Raw genomic sequence first — 25,154 nt, 5'->3', positions numbered from 1 at the left:
TGAGTTTCTCATGAGTAGAGGCCAGCAATGTTGCTAAATACACCTTAGTGGTTAGACAGCCCCTTCCCGGCCACAACAAAAGGTGCATTCCCTTCTAAAATGCCAGTAGAAATAAGAAACTCTGGCATATAGTGTTCATCCTATCAGAAATTTGAGGGAATATATTCGTCATTCTCGAATCTCTTCCTTTCCATTTTCCAAATTTCATAACAATAACTGTCTTATCATTTACCTAAAGACCTACTTGAAATCTGTAGAAAAGAAACCTACTTGCATTGGGCTAATTTTATTTCTCTTCTGTACATTTCCAATTTAAGTGTTAATCCTACAGATATTCTATCTTTTCCCCACGATGTTTGTATCAGTTCTTACAAGTCAACTGATATATATGTTTCTTCTCCTAAATTTGGTTTTAAGTGCCTGAATACAGCCTAAAATTTCTTTGAATTATTTTTGAATGTAGTTTAGTGCAATATGTGCTTTACATGGCCAATACATACTTAGTGTTAAAATTTGATACTTGATTCATTTATATAAATCAAAATATTTTCTTAATATTCATTATTCCTTCATTGAAAAGAAAAACCAGTGCCCCCCCCAAATAAACAGAAATACATTTAGATCTCACTGAATTTTGATACTGACATGAGAGAAGTTTGTTTCATGTTTGAGAAATTATTTCTAGCTTTCTACATTTCTAGGCTTTAATTATTATATTTATTTTTAAAATAAGGCTAAGGTAGAGTCTTTATGAGAATGTTCCAACTTTTAAACACTTGTGTCATGCTCTCTTTTTTATGATATTATAAATATATATCCATGACTTTGCTAAACTTAGCAGTGGGTAAGCTGTTGCCATTCGGAAAATGTTTCTGTTTGGACAAATCCTGTTATTGGGCATGTGGATCCCTTTGAGATAGAACTAATTTGCTGCTGACATTTCAACTGTGTTCTGTTTATTTGATTTCTAACCAGCTCTTTCTTCCATGTCCCTTTCTCTGATTAGGTAAGACACCAAACATGTATTGGCATCATCATAGGGAATTAGAAAACCAAAGTTCTTTTCTCCTGATAAAGGGAGGTCCCTGACATTCATCATTTTTGGTTATTTCTTCTGGCCTATGGGTCACTTTCTCTGTCTAGCCCTCCCTGGGAGTGTATAGACTCAGACTGTGCCTGCTCACAGTGACTGAGTTGGTGCCCTCTCTTACAGATATTGTTGACCCAAACACATCTTCCATGTGGTCAATTCAATCATAAGGACTATTAAGTGATATGGAAGAGAATTTAAGATATTTGAAGTTCCCTTTTTAAATGGTCATGCAAGCTAATTCATGAATATTGACCATGAGCAGGGCTCCAGCACCTTGCTAACCTTGTTGTTGGTACTATTAGCTCACTGCTCCTTGCAATTACCCCAAGAGGTGGCGTGTTATTGTACCGACAGAGAAACCACCACAGAACTGAAGTAACTTGGCCAAGGTTTTTCTTTCTGTGTTTGACTCGGGTCTGTCCAGGTCCAAATATGGTATTCTTTTCACACTGTCTGCACACCAAGTCTCATTGGCTTTTATTATAAATTACTCAGTTCAATGAGGGTGAAAGGAGGTGACCCAGCCTTGGAAGAAACGCTTCAGAAACTTGATTTTCAATGTTGCTTAAAATGAAGAAGGTGCTGCCATCTGAATGGAAAGTTTGACAAGCCCCGAGGTGGAGAGAATTCAGGCCAATGGATGGCAGGGGAGGTTTTAAGGAGAGCCTGCAGGACAGTCCCCAGCATGGATTCCTGTGGAATTCTGGATCTCCGGGGAGGCTGCTCTTCTGTGAAGCCATTTCTAAGTGTTACCCAGATTCTCAGGAGGGACAGAAATGCTGTAACAAGCAGGGCGTTTTCAACACCCTGTTTTGTTTCCTGACGTGTACAAACACAGTCTCAGAGGGCATTCCTGGAACTGGCTGTTTGGGCCTGTTGTTTCATGGTGGGATAAAATAATGACTATCTTGCTTAACATTCTGTAACTCTAGAAGTTGCTTCCAAACCACATGGCTCCTTATTAAACTGGGTGAGAGAACATGCTCACGGAGCTGGTTACCTTATGTTCACCCTTTCTTGGGGTCACTGGATAATCCATTCTGGAATCTAGTACCTGTTCAAAAGGAGGGAGACGACAAAACAGCTCATCAGTTGTTGGTTTATGGTCATCATGCTAGTATCCTTCTTCCATGAATTAACTTTTGGAGGCCACCTGAGACAGTTCACCTGGAAGGCCTTAGTGTTTGTTCATTCATTTCTGGATGTTTTCTTCCTGTGAGCTCAAGAGCTTGCTATCAGAGGTTAGTTTAGTTATGATTTCTGTTCCAATCAAGGGGAAAGTATTTTTCTTCAAATTAGCTGCCAATGGGACACTGGAAGGATCCTCTGTAAGGGAATCCTTCTAATCACTCATCATTGCAAATTTCAAAATAATTTGATTAAAAAAGTGATGTAGTACTAGGGACTTTGAACTGTTACCAAGTCTTATAAATGATTTAGCTGTGGCTTAAAGATTTATTGCTGGTACTAGAAAGTTATGGGCACTCAGGCTGTAATTTGAGTCCTGTTTTTCTCTTACACACACACACACACACACACACACACACACACACACACACACAGTGGAGCGTGCTAGTTGAAACCACTTGACATTATGACTTTGATTAGAAAAAAAAATCATTGATGTATTTTGCTTAGTTTAACCTCATGGCAGGCAGTTAATGAAAGCATGCATCGCCATGGTTTGTAGAAATAAGACAGCCCTGAATTTTATAGACGGGAGAATTAACATAGGAATCATATGTGCATCTTCTAAAGATGATTCACAGTAGGATGCTGAGCCTGACAGGAGAGGAGAGCTGTGTGTGTCCAGTCTGTTTATTTTCTCTCTCATCCTCTTTACCTATTTTATTAAGTTGTTTGTTTCTAACACTTTAGCCTCTGAGCACTGATGAGGATTGCTCAGAAAAGAGGATTGGCTCATTTTTCAACAGAGTATGAGATGCCTTAAAATTAGGGGTTGTGATTTTCATTACAATGTGACAGCAGGTATGTGTTAGTCATTTCCTGCTAGTTAGTGTGAGATGATGCATGTAAAGACTTTAATATTGTAATCTTCACAGCCATATATGGGGAATGTACAATTAATATCTTCGTTTCACAATGAGACAGTTGAGCCTCAGAGAGGTTAAGTAAGTTGCCCAAAGTCACCCAGCCAGCAAGTCTGGAAGCCCAGTGGAGGAGCTGGGCTTCTTAACACTTCCTGTCCTTGCCTATTTGTCTCACAAACATTGGCTGTGTCTTAAGGCCTAAGTTCTCCATTATGGTAAAAAGGTGCACTAACTAATAAGAGTGTCTCTGCCCCTGGGCTTGTGTTATATTGGGGAATTAAGTTTATAAATCATTACGTCACTTTGTAAGTGGAACAGTAAAGCTTATATACAATGGGTCCGGAGTGCAAGGTTGAAGGAAGAATTGATTCTCATGGAGAATGAGAGTGGGACAAGAATAAAGCTTTCCCAGATGCATTTGAGGCAGGCCTTCACAGAAAGGAGGAATAGGTGGAAAATTCTACTTTGGAGAAGGAATTCTGAACACAAAGAGCAAAAAGATGTGTAGGCATGAATATGCTGGCATCTCAAGAATGCTGAATCACATGCATGGTTCCTGGTGGGAGATGAGACAGGAGTTTGGAGTGAGATTGTAACTGATCTTGTTGGCCATGCTAGGGAACAGTTCATAAGATCAAGTGCGGAGGGTCAGAGCAGAGTTGTTGAAGCCTTGTTGAGGATAGATGAGAGAAAAACAGAACAGAGCCAGGGATGATTCAGCTAGGACACTTGCTGAGGCAGGAAGAGAAAGCCATTCAACAGGTACCATTTAGTGGCCACTTAATGCATGCCTGGTGATGTTATGAGAGCATTAAAAGCATGAGCTTATGTGGTCCTCACAAAAATCTTGACGGGTAGGTGTGGTACTAGTACTTTAGATGAGAAAAGAGAATTGGCAGAGGTTAGTAAACTCTCCCAAAGTCACCAATTTAGAAGGTAGCAGCACTCAAACTTACATCTGTTCGATTCCAGAAATTGCTCGAAGGACCTGTGAAATAGTTTCATTTACATGGTACAATTGGATATAAAGTCATAGCATCTCTTTAAAAACTGAGGGTGAGGTGGACACATGCCACTGCTAAAAAGTCTAGAGAAGTGTTGATAGATTGAGATAAGTAGTCAAAGTCCTTTTGAGCTCCGTGGTTGAATATTTACAGTGGATTTGTTACTTATAGTCCACAGCCATGAGCAAAATCACCTCATTTATTAATTATAAGAATATGTGGACGTTTTGAGGATCCTTCATTATGAGTTGATATGAAGTGAACATGTGGGCCAACAGAATAGGGTTTAGACATCTGAGTCCAGTGTGTGTGTGTGTTTGTGTGTAGAGCTAATCATTTTAAGCATGTGGTTATAGCAAATGAGGACACAGTTCTTCATGCTGTAGATAAGTGACAAGTGCAGATGACTGTCTAGTGATTCATATATGGGGTCTACTTGCCTGGGATAGGCTTGCATTTGATTTATTAGAATGTGCTGAAGACAGAGCTCTGGCCTGCTCAGAGACTCTGGAGGGAATGGTGACAGGAGAAGAGGCAGCTGTTTGTTAGGACTGTGTTGTGCTTAGCTAGTGACCCTGGGGCAATTCTCATCCTTGAAATTCCTTAGGAAAACTCCATGTGATGAGAAGCTTGCCTAGAAAATCCCCATAGGATGAGACTCTTGCTCAGTGGTCAAGGAATTAATTTGCAAAGAGATGCTAGCTAAAGATTTATAGGATTGCAGTGTTTGGAGAAAACATTACTATTTCATGATCTGAAGTGCTAAGTTGACAGTTCATAACACACTATGACCTCTGGCTGTGGGAACTGTGGAGGAAGGGGCGATACTGATATTTAAGAGCTGAGAAGAGGACCACGAGGGACTGCTGATTCCAAGTCAATTACACAAGTGTTGCATGATGGAGGCTTCCCATTAGGAGGTGGAACCTGTGGTCCTTGGGATAGTTCTGAGATTCCAGAAACATTCACTCGGGCTGCCATATGGCACTAGATCCTTAGTCTTCTAAGACCTCAATGCTCTGAGCAAGCAGAACATTTGTCATTTGCACAGTTGAAGTAATACGTCCACATACTTGGACACCGCTATTATGGATACTGCCCATCTGCCTTCATGTCCACTGGTTCTTCCATTTGCTCTTCTTTTTGGAGAATGAGCAATATTACAAAAGCTTTCCTTTAGCTATCTGCCTTAATTGCTTTAACACTGGGCAAAAATACTGGGAAAAGAATGGAAATTTCTATTAAGTGGGTGAAGAAGTGTATATGCATGGTCTCCAGGGACTGTCAAAGGGTGTGCGTGGCATGCATGTTGGAGACGACAGTTCTTGGGCTTGTAGCCAGGTCTCCACCAACACAATTATTAAGTAATAGAACATAAGTAATATGGTCAATTGATAAGTAATCTACACTAATAAAAGAGAAGCATGCAAATTGGTGTCACTCCACTATACCCACCAGCCAATCAGGATGAATATGCAAATCAACCCAACAAGATGGCGGTTAATTTGCATATGCAGGCACGGAGTGAAGACTGAAGGCTCCGGCCCCCAGTGAAAACTTAAGACTGAAGATGACTAAAAGCTGAAGAGGCTTGCTTCTCCGCTGTGGCCAGAGCGGAGAAGCCTCCAGGCCTGGGTTCCAGGTGCCAGAGGAAAATGGGTGCCGGCAGCCAGGGGAAGGAAGGCCTATTGCACGAATCTCTTCATGCAACGGGCCTCTAGTATAATATAAGAGAATATAAGTTGGGCTAATTTTTGATGATAGATAATATATACTAGAAAGTAATTTGTAGTTATAAATAGTGAAAGGTATTTTAAATTATTTAACTCCTAGGGATGCTACTTTCTAGATTGACGATAACCTAGGGCTAGGTTGACTTCTCTGGATCATAGTTTCTTGTCCAGATTAAACTCAGGTCTGTGTTTCTCAAGCTTCCATATTTTCTTCCAAATTTTTCATGTCATTGCATGCAGAAAATGGTAACATTCACACGGATAACTTTGGTAACTGGGGGAGACTTCCCACCTGGAGGCTGAAGGGGTTGGAACCTGGTACATCTGAGCTAGAGTTCTTCAGTATCCTAACCATGCCGGATGCTCCTCTCCTCTCCTGTGACTCTCCTCTGTTAGGAAATCATTTTCTCAATGTGCCTGCACTCTTGCCCCTTCCTATAACCTCTCTCCTTGTAATCTGTGAGAATCACCATTAACACTGGAGAAAAATATTGGACAATAAACTAAAGCTTTTGAAAGGTTATGATCTCATTGTATTTTATCTTTAGTGTGGTGTGTGGAGGAAACTCACAAGATAAATGAAGAGCCCAGTGATGGTGCTTTTGAACTTTAGCTCTGACTTCCATTTAGGAAGTTATGGATGACCACCGCCCACGCCTTTCATTGGATCTGGCATTTGAAGCCATGCCATTGTCAGATTTTTTTTTAGGCTTCTGAACATCATTTTGTTTTTCTTGATATTTTGTTCTGCACTTGCTTCAGTCAGTAGCTCTCTGGTCAACGTGTGGCTTAGGTATAAAAAAACCCCCCAATTATAAATTATAGTTTGCTACTGTGAGTAAAATCTTTGGCCATGTGGAATTTCCTCTAGAGAAGTTGGGTTTATCTTCTTGTTCTATTTTATTTTTATTTTCATCTGGAGATTATCGCTCTCAGAAGAGGACCACTCAGATGCTCTTGAGTAAGGTACATGCCTTTTAGATGATGGCCTAGCTCTGAGGAGATAAAATAATTCTGGTTTCTTTAAAATAGTTAGAGGTTGTCTTTGATACCATCTTCCCTTTTCCTGCAGTGCATCTTCATGCATGACCCTAACCAATGTGCCCAAACTGGACTAATTAGATAGGACTGCTTCTATCCTGTGGTGATGGAAATTAGTCAATGAGGGAAATAAGTCCCCAACTCATTTGGATTCTTCTCTGTAGTATTTCTTAAAAATTTTGTCTGATATAATCACACATGCTCATTTGCAGTTAACTTGGAAAAACAATCCCCAAAAGTATTAAAAATATGCAGACCTGCATATCTCAGAACATTCTAATGATTGGATGTGTTTTCCTCCAGATGTTAATTGTAACAGTGAAGATCCCCATTGTCATGTCTAACAATTGTGAGCATTGCAGTGGGCCCACATTGTTCTAAGTGTTCCGCATGGATTAAGTCATTCAATCCTCAGAACCTTGTAAGAAAGGCACAAAGGTTATCTGCACCTGAAGAAGAAAATAGAGGACATCTAACCAGCAAGAGGCCGAGCTAGGATTTGCATCCAGTGTAGAGTCAGACTTATAGCCCAGGGTCCCATTGTTTGTATATTTATATTTCAATATGAGAATGTGGGTGAGTGTATGTGTGTGAGCACATCCTTGTGGGTGTGTGCCTGTGTGTGTGCATTTTTTATAGGCCACACACAGTTTGGTTTCCTGTGGATTCACTTAATATTATATCTTGAGCATTTCTCATGTCCTTGAAATTTCTCTTAAAAATACTCTCCGGTGGATCAACCAAAGGACTTGCATGCATGCATATAACCAATGGACACAGACACTAGGGGCGTGGGAGTGGCTGGAAAGAGGTCAATGGGGGAAAAATGAAACATATGTAATACTTTAAATAACAGAGAATTAAAATAAATACTCAATGATCCTAGCTGGTTTAGCTCAGTGGTTAGAGCATTGGCCTGAGGACTAAAGGGTGTTGGGTTCGATTCCTGGTCAAGGGCACATACTTCGGTTGCAGGTTCCATCCCTGGCCCTGGTCTCGGTGCATGTGGGAGGCAATCAATGGATGTGTCTCGCTCACATTGATGGATGTTTCTCTCTTCCTCCTCCTTCCCTCCCTCTCTAAGAAAATCAATGGAAAAAATAACCTTGTGTGAGGATAATAAAACATACTCTCCTGTCTTCCTTATATACTTAATTTGTATAGAACCATTTCCATCCCCCTAAATAGAAGCTTCTGAATCCTGATTGTATCATGTAATAATTCAACTAGAGGAGAACATTTCAATGTACATCTTTGTTGACATCTTTGATGAATTCCTTCAGAGAATGTTGTAGAGATAAAACCACAAGGCAAAGTGTATAAATACTTTAAAGCTCCTTAAAATGTGTGTGTGTGGATGTGTGGGTGAGAAATACAAAAAACACACACTCTGTTTTGTTAAACAGCCATAGCCACCATCAACAGCCTCATGTTTGCATTTCAAAAACGCAGTCGGTAAAGCAACATCAAATTCTACAGGTGGAAACACATTTCCCCCCGGACTTCTCAAATAGGTAGCTTTACTTGCCAACTTCTGTGATCCGTTAGATTAGTTACTGCACTAGATAGATCTGTTTGTGGTTCACGTGGCATGTTGTGCTCCGGATACATCGGCTTTTCCAGACTGAGCTGTTTGTGAGTTAGAGCACAGCCCCATCACCTCCAATCTCATCTCCGTGGTTAATGAGCTGCTTCTTGTGCTACTGTGGTTGTAAACAGCGAACTGCAGGAATTTTCCAGAACAGCGAGATTAAGCATAACATTTTGCCTCTTATATATGATGTTAGAGAAGGTGCATCACTTTCATCTGTGCACTCAGGCGGAAACGCAATTATTGCTTATCGACAAAACAAACAGGTGTGCTAGCTCTCCTAGGATGATTTCACAGGGATGTTCTATTTACCAAGCTAAAGTGGCAGCTTTGAGGACAAAAATGCAGCATTGCCATGGAGGATGGAAAGTGTCTGTCGATGCTGTGTGCCCGAGCATTCCTCCTCAGTAGAAGCAGAGAGCTTTGCATGGTACAGTTTATCTGTCAGGGCCCATGAAACCAATTTCCTTTCTGTAGGTTAGAGTGAAGATTATTTTCCCTGGCTAAAAGGCATTCAGTAAGGAAAGGGGGGAGGTTCCAGTTTCAGAAATGTCCATCATTAACTCAGTTTACACCTGCATGTCTGTGTTCTCATCCCAACTATTCTTCACAGACTGTAAAGGAGACGAATGGGAATTTCTTGTTCTGCTTGGAGACTACTGATGGCAAGTTCTTGATCTGAGTTTGTACCTTCTAACCATCCCTTCTTTGGACCTGCCCTGCTTTCTGTTCTGCCCTGCACTAAGTGTTTCTCCATTATTTCTGACCGCCTGATACCCAGTAAGTCAAACCTGACGGAATCTAAATCTGTACCTTAGGGTTCTAGTCTCATTAGTTAGTCCATAAAGCTATCTCACCCCACTCGTTTATTCTAAACCTCAATATGTTTACTCACGTTAAATTGCAATAAATAAATGCTTATTGAAAATTCAAACAAGGTAGAAGAAGATAAAATATCCCCTCTGCTTAGGAATGATCACAGTTCTTTTTCTCTTGCATACATATAAACATAGAAATCATTTGGTTTATTTTAGCCAAATATTGGGTATTTTTCTTTATCTCTGTAGATAGATAAATGTCTACACTCCCCTCACCCCCCACTCAACATCATTATTGGATTTTTATGTCAGTGTGTGGTCTTACTACATTGGTTTTACAAGCTGCATGATATTTTATCATAGGCATGTGCCATCATTTATTTGATTTCATCACTTACAACTTTGTTCCTTTCATTTTAGACAGGTAAATGCATTTGCTACCCCCGTTCTCAGTAATTTCTACCCTGCAACTTTATTCCATTTTTCTGCCAAAAGTGTGTTCTTTTAATTTCCAGTCCATTTACATGATTCCCACTTTTCCAAAACTCACCTTCCCCAGCCTTTTCCTAGATTAGCCTGGTGCTTCTTTGCATTATTTGTTAGTGGTTGGTTGATCCCTTCATTCAGTAAGTATAGGAAAATGAGGTACTTCGTATGTGCAAGAAACTGTTGTGGGCTGTGAGGGGCTCCGGTGACACGTGGGGCCGAGGCTCTCCTGTGTGGCCCTGCACAGATGTCAGGCCTCAAGGTAGAAGAAGTCAGGCTTTGACAGAGTCTGGGGCCACAGAGATAAATTGCATCCTCAGGAGGCCAGGTGGAGGGGTCCTTTCTTCTCGCTGGGGAAATGGTCCCAGGAATGGAAGAGCTGCTGGTGTTAGATCTGGACCTCAGAGAGGGCAAAGGCTCTACTGTAGACGTGGGGGGATGTGTTCTGGACAAGGGTGGGTGTGGGAAAGTGTGGGGCTTGGGGAGGATTAGTGAATTGTTTAACTCTACCTGGAAGGTTTGGCTATGGGAAGTTGATGAATTAGAGAATTACCCCTGTTGTTCATTCAACATTCATGCATTTTCACGTTAGCACTACTGTGACATTTCTCTTTACATTTCCTTGCATTTTTTTTTTAAAAAATGTTAACATAGCTTTAACAAATGCAAAGTATTGTTTAGTTTTGTTTCTTTTTATTTTCAGGAAATATTGATTTATTTTGTTATATATTATTCTTGATTTTTCTGCCGACATTATGTTTCTAATATTTATTTATGTTGCATGTAGGTGGAGTCCATTCATATTCACTGTGATATAATATTGCACACAAATTTCTGTTCTTTCAGTGGACACCAGTGTTATTTCTAGTTTTTGTTTTTTGCTATGATGAACAAGGCTGCAGTGAATGCTCTTTTACATGTCTCCTGGGCAGATGTGGAGGCTGGCTAGCCCACCGTCATAGCTCATTATTTAGTGAACTGCTTTTGTCTTTTCTTTCTAGGAAGACACTAATTTGGTTGCCAGAATTTTTTTTCCTGTAAGATTTAGAAAAACACTTTAAGAATAGTCCTTATTTGTTTATATTTATTAAAACTCTTTTTAGTGCTTCCTCATTGCTAGGGAGTACACTCCATCCTTTCAAATTACTCATATAATTTTAAGTCATGGTTTTTATCTCCAAATTACAGATGATAGAATCTCAGGCATAAGGTTAATAAGGTTGGAGCTAAAACTGGGAGGCAGGCAATCTGGGTTCAGAGTCTGTGTTCTTAAAATCTCCGCACTGCTGCCTCCTCTAAGCTAGTGTTGCTGCGCAGGAGGACCACTGGGCTGTAGACTGAGGAGCACCATTAGATAGTTTCTAACCTTTTGCATAGCAAAGGCAGGTGGGCAGACATCCTGGGGCCGTGTTTAACTGCTAAGAGAACAACTTTCCAAATTGATGCAATCTGACCTTCCTTTTTCTGGACTTATATTTAGGAATCATTCCTTTTGTCTGTTCCTTACGGAATTTAAAGCATTTGGGATTACATTTCAGCCATGATGACCTTATTGTGATGTCCTGAATGACCTTTCCACTCTCAGGCTAATGAGCTGAAGAATAAAATACCATATGTTCACAGCATGTCTGCATTTCTCAGCATCACATTTCGTGCTAATCATTTGATGCTTATGTGGCAGCTAATTCAAGGTTTTTATTGACTTGTTCTCTTGAAATCTCACCTAAAAGACTGATTCCTTGTGAGTGAACTTGTAGTTTTCCATAGAAATTCTCCTAAATCTTGCGGTAAGCACTATTCAGCAGCACTGGCAGAAAGGATCTTCACAATGATTTATTTTGTGGACAAAGACTGTCTTGGTTTCTATCCCCTCTAGTGCCTAGCCAGTCAGTCGATTATTATATGTGTGATACTCTCTTCTGGGTACTGGGATATCAATTGAACAAAACCAAGGCTCAGTCCTCCAGTTAGTTGCTTATTTCCTAGTGGGCTATAAACAAATACACCCATTGAGAAATTTTAAGTCGTTCTAAGTGACATGAATGATTTCAAGTAGTTTTATGTGACAACTGTTTAGTGCTTTAGGACAGTGGTTCTCAACCTTCCTAATGCCGTGACCCTTTAATACAGTTCCTCATGTTGTGGTGACCCCCAACTATAAAATTATTTTCGTTGCTACTTCATAACTGTAATTTTGCTACTGTTATGAATTGTAATGTAAATATCTGATATGCAGGATGTGTTTTCATTGTTACAAATTGAACATAATTAAAGCATAGTGATTAATTACAAAAACAATATGTAATTATATATGTGTTTTTCGATGGTCTTAGGCAACCCCTGGGAAAGGGTCGTTCAACCCCCAAAGGGGTCTCGACCCACAGGTTGGCGACCCACAGGTTTAGAACCACTACTTTAGGAGGTCTTGTGGGGGAATCCTTTCTGAGGAGGTGACATTTGAGGGTAATTTGAATAATGAGGAGTCACCTTGAAAGGACCCAGAGTGAGAGAAAGGATCTCTGGACCTGTGGGCCAGCAAGTGCTGTCTGAAAGGTGATGAGCTCAGTGGTCAAAAACATCAGAGAGAAGGTGTGTGTGTGTGTGTGTGTGTGTATGTGTGTGTCAGGGGTGGGGGGGAGAGCATGCACGTTTGCATGCACAGGTCAATACATGACCTGGTGTAAGCAAGCCATCACCACCTGAGGGAAAAGTTAATGGGTGAAAATAATGCAAACCCACATACAAATCTCTACCTTTAAAATGCTACTCATGTTCCTTTTCTTCAGTTCTGCTGTTCACTGTCACAGATATTTTATTCCCTTATTAAAATTTTCTTAACACAAGAATTGGGGATGCTGGGAAAGGTGCAGAAGTGGGTGGGGCCAGACCCAGCAGAGTTCTTGTTGATTAACTAATTTTTCACTCTTTATATAGGAAAGAAAATTGCAGCTACGTACATATTTTTTAAAATATGCAAATATTCTATTATACTCGTTCTTTCCCACCTTTATAATAATAAAAGGGTAATATGCTAATTAGACTGGATGTCCGGACATTCTTCCTGACGAAGCCGGGGCCAGAGGGAAGCCAGCCCGGGTCCAGGGTGCCTGCGGGCGACTGGAGGAGGGGAGCTTGGGTCCCAGGTGCCGGAGGGAAGCCGGTGCTGGCAGCTGGGGAAAGGAAGGCCTACTCTTGCACAAATTTTCGTGCATCAGGGCTCTAGTTGAAGTATAATTTGCAAATAAAAATTGTTCATATTTACCTTGTACAATGTGATGCTTTGATACCTGTGTATGTGTGAAATGATTACCACAATCAAGCTAATTAACACATCACCTTATGTAGTTAGTTACCTTTTTGTGTGTGTGGTGAGAGCATTTAAGATCTTCTGTCTTAGTACATTTTGAGTATATAACACAGTGTTATTAACTGCTACCATTGTGTGCTTTCACATGTTGGCAAAGACATTACACTCCAAGTCCTCCTCTTTTATGTAGTTAACATGCTGAACATTAGCTCTCCAGAACTTACTCATCCTGTGTACCCCTTCATCAACATCTTCCTATTTCCACCAACCACCATTCTAGTCTATGCTTCTGTGAGTTTCACTGTTTTAGTCTCTTTACAAAGATTGCTCTGGTTGCAGCATAGAGGATGGACTCTTGGGGGACAAGCATGGAAAGCCCCAAGACAACTAGAGCAGCTTCTGCTAAGTCTGGGTGAGATATGGAGTGGCTTCAACTGGGTTGCAGCAGTAGAGGTGAGGGAAGGTGACAGGTGTGTGACCCACTTGTTAGGGTTTACTGATGGTTTAGAGTGTCCTGTGGAGGAGTTAGAGAAATAAAAATGACTACCTGTGACGGGGAGACTCAGGCAGGAAGTGGACTCAAGGAGGGGGAATTGGTGGTTTTCTGGGTCCATGTTTGATTGGAGGTGATTCTTTGTCCAGTAGAAAAGTGATGAAAGTGGCAGTTTCAGGGGCATGTTGGGGCTGGGATATAAATTTATATTCACCAGTTGAAAACTGCTATTCATCATCATGGGCCTTCAAGGAGGGTGCTAGATAGCGGGCAGAGGATGGCACAAGACTTGGAGAAGGCTATCCATAGTTGTGTGAGGGCTGGTTCTCTTTTATCATTGGCTGAATGAAATCTTGGTAAATTAGGTTTCTGGCTCTAGGACCAGTGAATGATGCTGCAGCTGGTTACTTAGTGAAATTTCTCTCCCCAAGGGCACATGTTCAAGCCTAACACAAGGTCAGTTTTAGAAATAGAGCATCTGCTTGTTTCTTAAGCCCAGTGATCCATGTGTCTAGCGGGGCTCCCAATCCCTAGTTAGTATGGTCATTGCAGAAATCCTATATAATAGAGAGGTGATATGCAAATTGACCCTCACTCTGTCACACCATCACAAGATGGCTGCACCCACAGTGGAGGCGGGGTTCCCGTAACGAGCTGTAATGAGTGATCAGCAGGGACCTGAGGCTGTGTGGTGCTGGGCCGGGGCGGGGGACCTGAGGCTGTGCCCCCTGTGCAGTGGGGCTTGACGGGAACCTCAGGACACGCCTCCCGCCCCAGCGCCAGACCAGAGGATTTGAGGCTATGCCCACAGCCCAATGGGGCTTGACGGGACCTCAGGCTGCACCCCAGGCCCAGAGGGGGATGATGGGGGATCTCAGGCCGCGCCCCCCCACTCCCCCACCCAGCGGGGCTTGATGGGGAACCTGAGGCTGCACCCACCACCTGGCAGAGCTTGACAGGGAACCTGAGGCTGCGCCCCTTGCCCAGCGCCGAACCGGGGGACCTGAGGCTGTGCTCCCCGGGGGTGGGGCCGTCCAGGTCTGGGTCTCGCGCGATTTCGAGGTGCACGCGGGTGGGCAGGGACTTGATTCTGGGTCCTGCGGCATGCCCCAGACTCTGACAGGAGGAAGATTTTCATATACATTTTACTAATTTTCTTTCATCTCTGGCACTTCTATCATAGATAAAGGGCAAATAGCAATATTAAAATATTTCCTCTAATTAGTTCCCTTTTAATGGGCACAAATTTCATGCACCGGGCCACTAGTGAGGTATAAATAAGAATAGGATGTTCAACACAACAAAATGGCCAAGGTCTTGACTGTCAAAATCACTAATTCTTCCATTTATCTGTGGGGCCTCCTTGGGTCTTGTCTCCATGTCTGTCAAACAGGAAGGAAAGAAAATATTTTTACAGGTTTATTTCAGGAAAATAAGAGATATATTAATATTGTTCAGAATCACATAATCTTCTTTGAAGTTTCTTAAATTTTATTATTTTCTGATAACTAGAATCTTTGATTTTGATACGATATGTCTCAGTAATATTTTCTTGTGATTAGAACTTTTAAGATTCCTTCCTCTTAGCAACTTTCAAATATGCAAAACAATATTGTTAACTATAGTTAATTTTCTGTTTTAATGAGGATTTCTTATTCTTGCTTTTAATAAACTGAATCAAAAGTAGTAAGTGCACTGCACTTGAGATATGACCAAAGATTATGACAGATTTAAATGGACTCAAATATACTGACTTTGCCATGTCTGGTCCTTTGGGCCTTATAGGCATCAACTAAAATCTGAAAATACCAATTCAGGGCCTTTTCATTAAATATTCTAGTTTTCCAAGTATATTAACAGTCTATTATGTGTGAATTCACTGGATAATATTTTAAGGTATTTGCGTTTTCATCTTAGAATAATGAATATGATGAGTTTATTTCTGTTATGAATTGTAACATCCTCCTTTTTTTGTCCTTTGACTTTCATGTGTTCCAACAGAGGATGGTGTGCCAGAGTAATGTATCTGAACCCCTCCGGGTTAACATGGCATGGTGATATCTTCCATGAGCTTTCAGTTTCCTGGCCCAGGAGACTTCCTCTTTTTAGCTGGGCTGCCTATAGTAATCCCTTCATCCGTTTGACTGTTAATTGGAAAATTATGACATTTAGAAAGGACATTTCTCAAAACCATGGGAATCCTTGTATTTGGACCAGATGTTAAGAGAATTTTAACAGAGGAATAAAACATCTGTGACAATGAATAGCAGAATTGAAGAAAAAGGAACATGAATAGCATTTTAATGGAAGCATAAATATTGTTAAGAAGGTAGAGATGTGTATGTGGGTTTGCATTATTTTCACCCATTAACTTTTTCCTCAGGTGATGATGGCTTGCCTATACTATGTCTTGTATTGTCCAGAGGTGGAGATTTCATGGCCTTATTTAAGAATAGGGCAGATACCCAGGTATTTGCAGTCAGGGTGGTAAAGACAGTAATAGAAATGAGTATTGATAAACAGTGGGGCCAGGTGGGGATGGGGGCAAAGTGGAAAAAATCAGAGAGGGCTACTCAGAGATTGGGGCTATGGATGGAGTATAGAGGCAGGGAAACCCATAAAAAAACAGCTGATGCTGCAGAGGTGAGAAATAGATGGGTTGGTCAGGGTGGGGAAATGAGCATCATTCTAGATATGGGTGAGGGAAGGGTTGTCAGAACATAGTGACCAACTGAAAACTTCGAGCAGATGAAGGAAAGGGAACTGGTGGGTGGGTCCTCAGATTCTGAGTTGGTTGTCTGAGTGAATGGTGTGGCTGGATATGAGGGCAAATAGGTATGAAGAAGAGAGCTGGTGAAGACAGGTATTGAAGTCACCTTTAAATGAGGCACCTCTGGGTTATTTATATGAAGATATCTAGTTTGATTTATGAGTTTGGATCATGTACAGAAGTTTTGAAGAGAGTTATAGATTTGGAAGTCACGAGTTTTTTAGAAAATTTGTAATATTATGTGAGTTTTAATAAAAGGCCATTGAGAATGCGTAGGCTGAGAAGCGATGAACCTTTAGGAGAGATTGGGTTGCACCTTCATGTAGCAGGAGGCCTGAGCAGTAAGAGATCTGGATGTAGTAGGAGCACAGGGAGATTCAGGTGTTATTGAAACCTGAACAGAGGATTTTGGGAGATATTCAAGAGAAAAGCTCAGTGGGCACATGTGCCATGGAGACTTTCAGTTGCATAGGCTCACAGGGTTTGACAATCAGGAGGTGACCAGTGATGTTGACCAGAACAGTGAAGATGGAAGGGTGAATCCTTTTCTTCCTGCTACTATTGTGTGCTTTCTTTCCCATGTTGGCAAAGACATTGCACTCCAAGTCCTGCTTATCTTAACTAAAAACAAATGGGAGCTATGAATAATAATTTCAACACCATGAGAGTCATTTATAACTTGATTATCTTACTGTGTCCAAAACCCTTTAGAAATTGTCCATTGTTGCCTTGAAAACCCATTATTTAAATTTTCATTTTTAGAAAGAACTCAATTGTTGGTTTAGTAACACACAAGTAGATTCAATGAACTTTCGCTTAGTTTTAAAACCTGCTGACAGATAAAATTAATATTGCCTTTGTGTAAATAATAATTTTATCTAATGGACTTCATTTATTTTTATGGATCCTTCAGGCGATCTGGAGCTAAAGTAAGGGAAAAAGGCAAAAATGCAATAACAATTCCCTTTGAAGAGAGATATAAAATAAGGTCATTGGAGCCGAACTATTATTGAAATATATAAAATAGTTTAATGTTTGCTTTTTCCCATTTTATACCATGAGGTGATTTTATATAACCATAAAATTCCATCTCATCTCCATTCAGATATTATGAAAATCTAGAAGTAAGAAAGCAAGATTCTTATTCAGTTACCTGAAGGTGGCAGCGAATGATGTTTCTCTCCTTAAGGCAGTCGCTGTTTTCATTAACACATTCTTAAAAATGTTTCATTAATTCATTGATGCTAAACCTCTTTTGGCTGAAACTTGGCAGTCGAGACACATGGGTTAAAATAATATAAAAAGGATCTAATCTTTACAAAAAGGTATGTAAATATGGAAGATGCAGTATGTCTGGCGAGCATCCTGATTCCCCATAGAGACACAACGTCATAAGAAGAAACCTTTAATTTCACCTTGTTTTCCAAATAATGTTCAGTTATTATTTTTGAAAAAGGTTAGAAAAATCTATTTTCTTGTACACTGTGCATTAAGTTTATTGTTTTATTGATTTTTCATTTAATCCCATTTCCTGCTCAGTACCTAAAATATCTGAACTATTGCAAGAAAAGAACATAGGTTCATTCAATACATTGATTCCAGCCTTGAACACATCAGATTGATTGTCCTGGATCATTTCTTCCTGCTGCTTTAAACACTCTTAACTTGAACTCCTTCAGAAGCCATCATTTCTGCTTTCTTCCACTTAGAGCAGCGGTTCTCAACCTGTGGGTCGCGACCCCTTTGGGGGTCGAACGACCCTTTCACAGGGGTCGCCTAAGACCATCGGAAAACACATATATAATTACATATTGTTTTTGTGATTAATCACTATGCTTTAATTATGTTCAATTTGTAACAATGAAAATACATCCTGCATATCAGATATTTACATTACGATTCATAACAGTAGCAAAATTACAGTTATGAAGTAGCAACGAAAATAATTTTATGGTTGGGGGGTCACCAAAACATGAGGAACTATATTAGAGGGTCGCGGCATTAGGAAGGTTGAGAACCACTGATTTAGAGGGAATTCCTTTGTCTTCTGGGTTTCCTAAGTCTTTTCTTCTACTTCTATTTGATAATTATAGAAAAATAGATTTTTAGTTGTTTGACTACTCTTAACTGTGACCTTGAAGGGCCGCCCATTGTATCCTCTTCATCTTTGCCCCCTGTGTTGGAGTGCTATCTCTTGCCCATAGGTGACATCCTTCAATGTGGCTGGTTGGTTAATGATTCCCCCTATGACTCCTCTTGTTTCTGTGCCAAGGACTTATTCCTTATTATGAAATTTGGGGATACGTTACTGGAGTTGGTTCAGATCATCTGATCTTGTGGCCCTTAATAAGTGTGTGGTTCTGCCAGCATGCGTGGGAAGACTGAGCAAGCCTTGCAAAGAGCCAGGGGGTAGTAGCCTCACCTATTTGGTGTGGCTGCCACAACACACTTGATCTTACAGCAATAACCTATGAGATGCCTTTAACCCGAGCCTTCATATCTCAGACACAGAGTGAAGAGAGAGATTGGGTGATTTCAACCTCCCCGTTCATCTCTCAAATTCATTGAATCATTGACAAGTTCTGTCTCATATGTGCCAAGGGAATGAATAAACCACCTCACCATGGTGTTTGCTCAATGGCAAGGGATGGGTGAATTCTAAATGCTCAATAGATCATTGGCTATGTGATTTCTGATTCATTCAGACTGCATATTCAACATGTTGGAATGCATAAAACTTGGGACTATAATGTTCAACCCATAGGTGGTTTATAATAAAAAGGAGAAACAAAAGTGTAGGAATATGAAAGGTTGTATTCCTATACATGCAACCTTTGATGAGGAATCAGGCCTTAATTGCTACATTGGGATTCCTGGAAAAGAGCTGCCACTGTGGGCTGGAGTGGGTAGCCTTGTGTATGCAGAAGGTGGAAGCCAGTCTGAACCAAGCCCAGTGGGAAGACTTGGGCAGGTGTGGGGCCCATGGCATCAGCAACGTGCAGATAAGTGTGCAAGACTGATTGAAGATCCTGACTAGGCCAGCGGGGCTGGAGGGATGCCTTTGTAGTGGGAGTAGCGGAGGTGGAATTGGAGGAGATGGTTGTTGGTGAAGGGGCAGAGTGTTTTCTTTGGAATGCAGTGGAGGAACCCTGAGAGTTTTGAAAGGCCTGGGCTGTTTACCTGGCAGGAGCTGATGATTGTGCAACAGGTACCGTATTTAGCTGTGCCAGGGGGTGTGGGGTTGAGACCATATGGTTTGTTCGGATGGTGGAATGATTCTTCAATGGTTCTGCTGCTTTCAGTTTAGTCTGGGACTTAATTCTGGGGGAGCAGTTGGTTCATTGGATCCCATGGAGTAGGGCCAGGAGATGGGAAGAAGGAATGCAAATACACACATTTCAGAAGAGCTGTCCATTAGACATTACAACATGCTGTAGTAGTACTTTGTATTATTAAGAGGCACATGTGCAACAGTCTCCTCAACTTCGCCTTCAGCCCTTTGATACTAAGGGCTCTGCAGTGGGCAGGTATGGGGCACGGCTTCCTGAGTCCTGTCCGAGTCAGCTCACCTGATTTCATTGTCCTCTCCCCAATGGAAGTCCTGGCTTTATGGACTCTCTGAGATGTGCCAAAGGGTTAGGCCACTTCCCACTTTACAGTAGGCTTAAGGCTCAGAAGAAATCCAGCCACTAATGAAAAGAAGCACACTAAACTTATTTTGGATCTGTGTTTATTAATAACTAGTTAGACTTTGTTTCCTAAGCAAACTTCTTGTGTAAGCGCTTATTCTTTTGATTTTTTTCTTTCTTTTTTTTTAATCTGACAGCATTTTTTAAACTAAGAGGAACAGTTATTTCTGTTCCCTAAAGCCTATTCATTTGTGGTGTGGGTGTGAATGGGAAATGTTATTTATTGCACACACATTTATACTCAGAGTTTTGCTTATTTAGATGGAGCTTGTAGAGAGATCCTCCCACATCAGGAAACTAAAAGGAAGGCCTCAGGGGTTTTGAAATAGATGCAACAAAAATGCTTCTATTTTGTAGCCCAAATTAGCCTGCTGTAATAAATCTTCCTATTTGCAAAATTGTTTGTTTAGTATTAACTCACCTAATGTGTTTTTAATTTTTCAGAGGGAGTGGGATGAAATTAGAACAACATTTACTTAAAGTGATCTTTTGAAAATTTCTTCATAATATATTTCCCAATGTAGCAAATAGTTATAATTAACATGACTTTTATTCTTAGTGAAATTTTGCTGACATGACTCAATACAAATTTAGTTGGGATGTGTGTATATATGTATGTGTGTGTGTGTGTATATATATATATAAAATCTTTCAAGTGATGATAGCTTATTTAATTTCTAAAGAGGGAGAGGTGCACAGAAATTGGAGGTTCTCAACCAGGGGTGACTGGCAGTGTCTGGAGACAATTTGGGTTGGCACAGATGGGGCGGGGATGCTACTGGCATCTAGCCAGGGATGTTGTTAAATGTGTTGAACAGTTCCCAGAATAAAGAATGATCTGGCTCTAAATGTCACAGTCCTGAGATCGAGCACTAAAATCCCTGATATAATTATGTGCCTCCCCACCTCTGTCATTGAGTGGCCAGAGCTCTGTGACTCAGTGGAAGATGGAATTATGTAATCTGGGATGGAGCTTCCTTAGAGTCAAGTCATTCAGGGAGTTAGTCATGCATGGCAGGCTGCTCAGAAAAGCCCACTCTGTAAATGAAGATGGTGAATACCCTTCCCTGGCATCTTACCACAAGGATTGTTTATAGTCCCTTTATTTTAAGAAAAAAGGTAACATGCTATATAGTCTGCAAATTATAAACTTCTAAAAATCACCTGTTCTGATTAAAAGTGCTTCACTTAGTTTTTCATGGCAAACATGTAATTTCATCTCATCATCGTGGGCCTATGAGTCCCATTTTAGCTGCTCTCCTACTAGACGTGGCATCTCCTCCTTCTCTAATGGTCCCTTTCCACATCCAGGCACTTGTGCTGTTTTCCCCCACCTTTCCTTCAGGAGGCAAAGATGCTGGCACTGAGGTGAGAAGTTCATGGCTGTTGACGTTGGACAGTTTCAATGGACGGTTGTTCAGTGGAACTCATTTCATAGTAGCACAGTGGAGTCTATGTTGGTGTGGGCCTGACACATTGAAAAATCATGTGCAAGAGAAAAATTTGCTCTTAGTCCCTAGTTGACTTGAACTCAGGCTGGGAGGTCAGGCTGAGGCAGTGGTCCATCCATCTCCGATGGAATGTTGCCCAGTGAGAGATAATGTGTCAGAGGTACTGCTCTGGGTGCCTGTTGGGTGCCAGGCACAGTGTGAATGTGTCATGCCTGCCACAGAGCTAGCACTTTCTGAGGGTTTACTGGTACTTTTACTAGCCATCCTGCGTTACTTTATTATCACTGATTTGTTTGACATGAGCGGTGATAATCTATCTCCAGGGGCTGGTGAGGGTGCTTCAATGCCTTGCTCTGAACAGAGCTAAATTACATCTGAATGCCTCTAACAAGTGTTATTCTATGTTATGTCATCCGATGAAATTTCCTGTGTTAAGTCTCAGGTCAGAAGGATAAGAAAAGGAGGGCTACTTCATGTGGTTACCTCTAGACTGGAGTTCTAGAATCTTGCCCAGTTTTTCAGAGACTATGATACCGTGTCCAAGAGTGAAATTAATCATCTTTCAATTTTATAGCCCAGGAAAAAAATAACTCCTGTGCCTTCATTGTCCATTAGGGTGCACCGTGTCTGGGTAGGGGTTGTGGCCTCATTGGACAGGTGCCCCACCCTCACTCCCCAGCTCCCAATTTTCCGCTGCACTCCTTCCTCCACCTTCATGCTCAGGGTCCCTGACTCCTACAGAAGCCATACTCTAGCTTAGTCATGATTTACAGTCCTCCACCATCTTCTGCTCAACGTGTACATTTTCATCAATGGGAACATTGAGTCAATGAGACTCAAAATATAGAGACTGAGAAATCTGATGCCCCCTAAAATTTATGTGTCTTCTTTGTGAAATCTCACCATATATTCAGGGGACACTCCTTTAGAGGATGAGGCCTCTTTTCTTCATTTATAACCGCGTCCGTTACGAGGACCCTGATAGCTTCCCACTTTTGCATTTTTTGGGTCTTCTATTTGATATCTCCTCTCCCTCTTAAATCTACAGTCTCTTCCCACTCACCACTTCTCAGAAGCCACATTTCATGATCTGTTTTCTTTACACTAAACTTTTCCTAACATTAACTGTTTAGTGCTTCTCTGGTTTCCTTGAATGTTCTTTGCTTACCTGGCATTTAAGTTAGCCATTCATGTTCTAGTCCACTTTTTCTCCTTCCAATCCTTTTTGGTTCTTTGACATATGGATTTTGTCTCTTGTTTTACTGAAACTGTTTCCCCCAATTTTAAAAAAAATATTTTTATTGATTCCAGGGAGGAAGGGAGAGGGAAACATCAATGATGAGAGGGAATCATTGTTCAACTGCCACCTGCATGTGCCCCTCTCCTCCCCACCCCCTACTGGGGATTGAGCCTGCAACCTGAGTAAGTGCCCTGACTGGAAATCAAACCCTGACCTCCTGGTTCATAGGTCTATGCTCAAACACTGAGCCATGCTGGTCAGGCTGTTCCCCCAAATTGATTGATCATTGTCTGCCTTTTCACTAAAGCATTGGTCTGATTCATTGGGATGCAGTTGAGCAGGCCTCTTTGTAAAAAGTGTTATTATTATTTTTTAAAATCTAACTTGATCTCCATTTTCGCTTGGTGAGCTATCTCTGATTTCCTTCTCATCTTTGTGTTATGACTGTTTAATTAGCAGCTTCTAAACAAACATAAAACTTTACTTAGCTCCCTCTTTTCCCCCTTCATGCTTTCCCCTGGTGAATTTAACCACTCCCATGATTTTAACCCTTCCAAACATTGTATGCAATCTCTTTTTATATGAGCACCCAGCCTGGATTTTCAAGTCTGCTGCTTTTCCTTAAGTATTTTCTCAGCATCTTCAACCCAACATGCACACAACTAAATGATCATATTCTCCTCTAAATAAAATTCTTCTATTGATTATCATGTTAAGCACAATGGCACTACCATCTTCACAGTCTCTTATATTCTCTGTCTTGAGTCCGTCCATGCCTCTTTCTGTTTTCCTAAATTTTGCAGATTAGAACAATGATCATTTTATTTCATTTCACACTTTGCAGTTAGGAATTTGGACAGGGCTCACCTGGGTGATTCCTTTGCTCTCATCCTTACTGAAGTCATCAGTGGCTTCCACATTTACTCATATGGCAGGTGCCTTGGTGGGGGCACTGGGAGGCTGGGCTCTGTGGGAAATGTCACTAGAGCTCCCCTATGTGGTCACTCTATCATGGTAGGCTCAGGATAGCTGGACTTCTTACCTGGGGTCCCAGTGCCCAGACAGCATGTGCTAAGAGATAGGAAGTGGAGACTGCCAGTATTAGGGACTGGGCTTGGAACCTAGTGCACCATCACTTCTGTTGTCTCTGAGCCACATGGTCACATTGACAACCCAGAGTCAAGAGAGGGGTCAATAGCTCCATCTTAACAGGTGGACTTTCAAGGAATCTGTGGCCTTCTTTAATTTGCCATACTTTCCCATCACTTTGAATGCTTGCCTGCATTTTTATTCACATGGACACCATTAGAAGTCGCAGCTTCATTTATTTCTCTTCTGAGCAATTGTATTGTCCTCAAATGAACTTCTTCACCTCTGTGCTCCTTTCTACCCAATTTCCCAAGTACACTGTTGTGAGAATACTTTTGTTAACATTTCATCTAATGTAATATTAATATACTATGGTAGCTTGTTGCCTAAATATAGAGACATCAGACATTGGTATAGTTTGCCTTTCAAACGTTAAATCAACCTACTCTATAAGCTGCTTCCCACTATATCTCCTTTTATATCCCCTGGTGTTTGGGTCAAGTATAGCAAACTGTTCCCAAAACACATTGCCTACTCCTTCCTCTTGCCTCTCCAGGACATCTTTTCATCCCCTTCCTTTGGCATGGAATGCACTTCCAGAAATCTCCATCTGTTGAAATCCCCTTTATCCTCCAAAATTAAACTCAAACGTGAGCCCCTCTTTGGATATACCCTTCATTCGTCTAAATAGCACGAGGACTCTCAACTCCCACCGCATTCCTGCTTCTTTTTATGGCTTTTTAACAACTTGGATTATAGTTATTTTTACAAGCCTATCTTATTTTAAAGCTTATTCATCTTTTAAATTATTCATAGGCTTTCAAGTATCAGCACTCCCAGTATAGTAATTTCATCTCACCCAGTAGGTGCTCAATATAGATTTCAGTGGACTTATATTTGGTCCCTAGCCAGAGACTTTGCAGGTCATCTATACATTTCAATGGATAAATTCACTAAATATGGGCAATTTTTAAGAGTCGGGTAGCATATTAATAACTGGCTTATAAGTCAATGACAATGGTTATGGCCTTATTAAATAGAGTCTTTTGAATATTAAAAAGGAAGGCCAGCGTTCTCTGGGTTTCCACATATAGGTCTGTGTTTGCATGTTCCAAGGGAAAACCAATTGATGATTACAGCCCTTTAACTGTATTCCTTAGGAAAGTGACCGTCATGTTTCCATGGAGCTTAAACTTGAACATTTCTCCTTTTATAAAAAATGGGTTATCTCATAAAATTATTGTGAGAAAAAAGTCCTCATTGAGACACATATACTCATATGTATCTGACAAATAAGC

At 40.9% G+C, this 25,154-nt stretch overlaps 1 protein-coding gene across 1 annotated transcript in view; it reads left to right on the top strand.

Annotated features, from left to right (window-relative positions):
- Positions 1-25,154, top strand: part of SEMA5A (semaphorin 5A) — a 384,818-nt gene that overhangs the window by 120,926 nt on the left and 238,738 nt on the right. The gene's annotated exons all lie outside the window — the stretch shown is intronic.

Source organism: Myotis lucifugus, unplaced genomic scaffold (genome assembly GCF_000147115.1).
Source record: "Myotis lucifugus unplaced genomic scaffold, Myoluc2.0 scaffold_153, whole genome shotgun sequence".
In the NCBI taxonomy this organism is placed as follows: domain Eukaryota; kingdom Metazoa; phylum Chordata; class Mammalia; order Chiroptera; family Vespertilionidae; genus Myotis; species Myotis lucifugus.
Note: the sequence above shows the minus strand (reverse complement) of the source record. Positions and strands in the feature narration are given on the sequence as shown.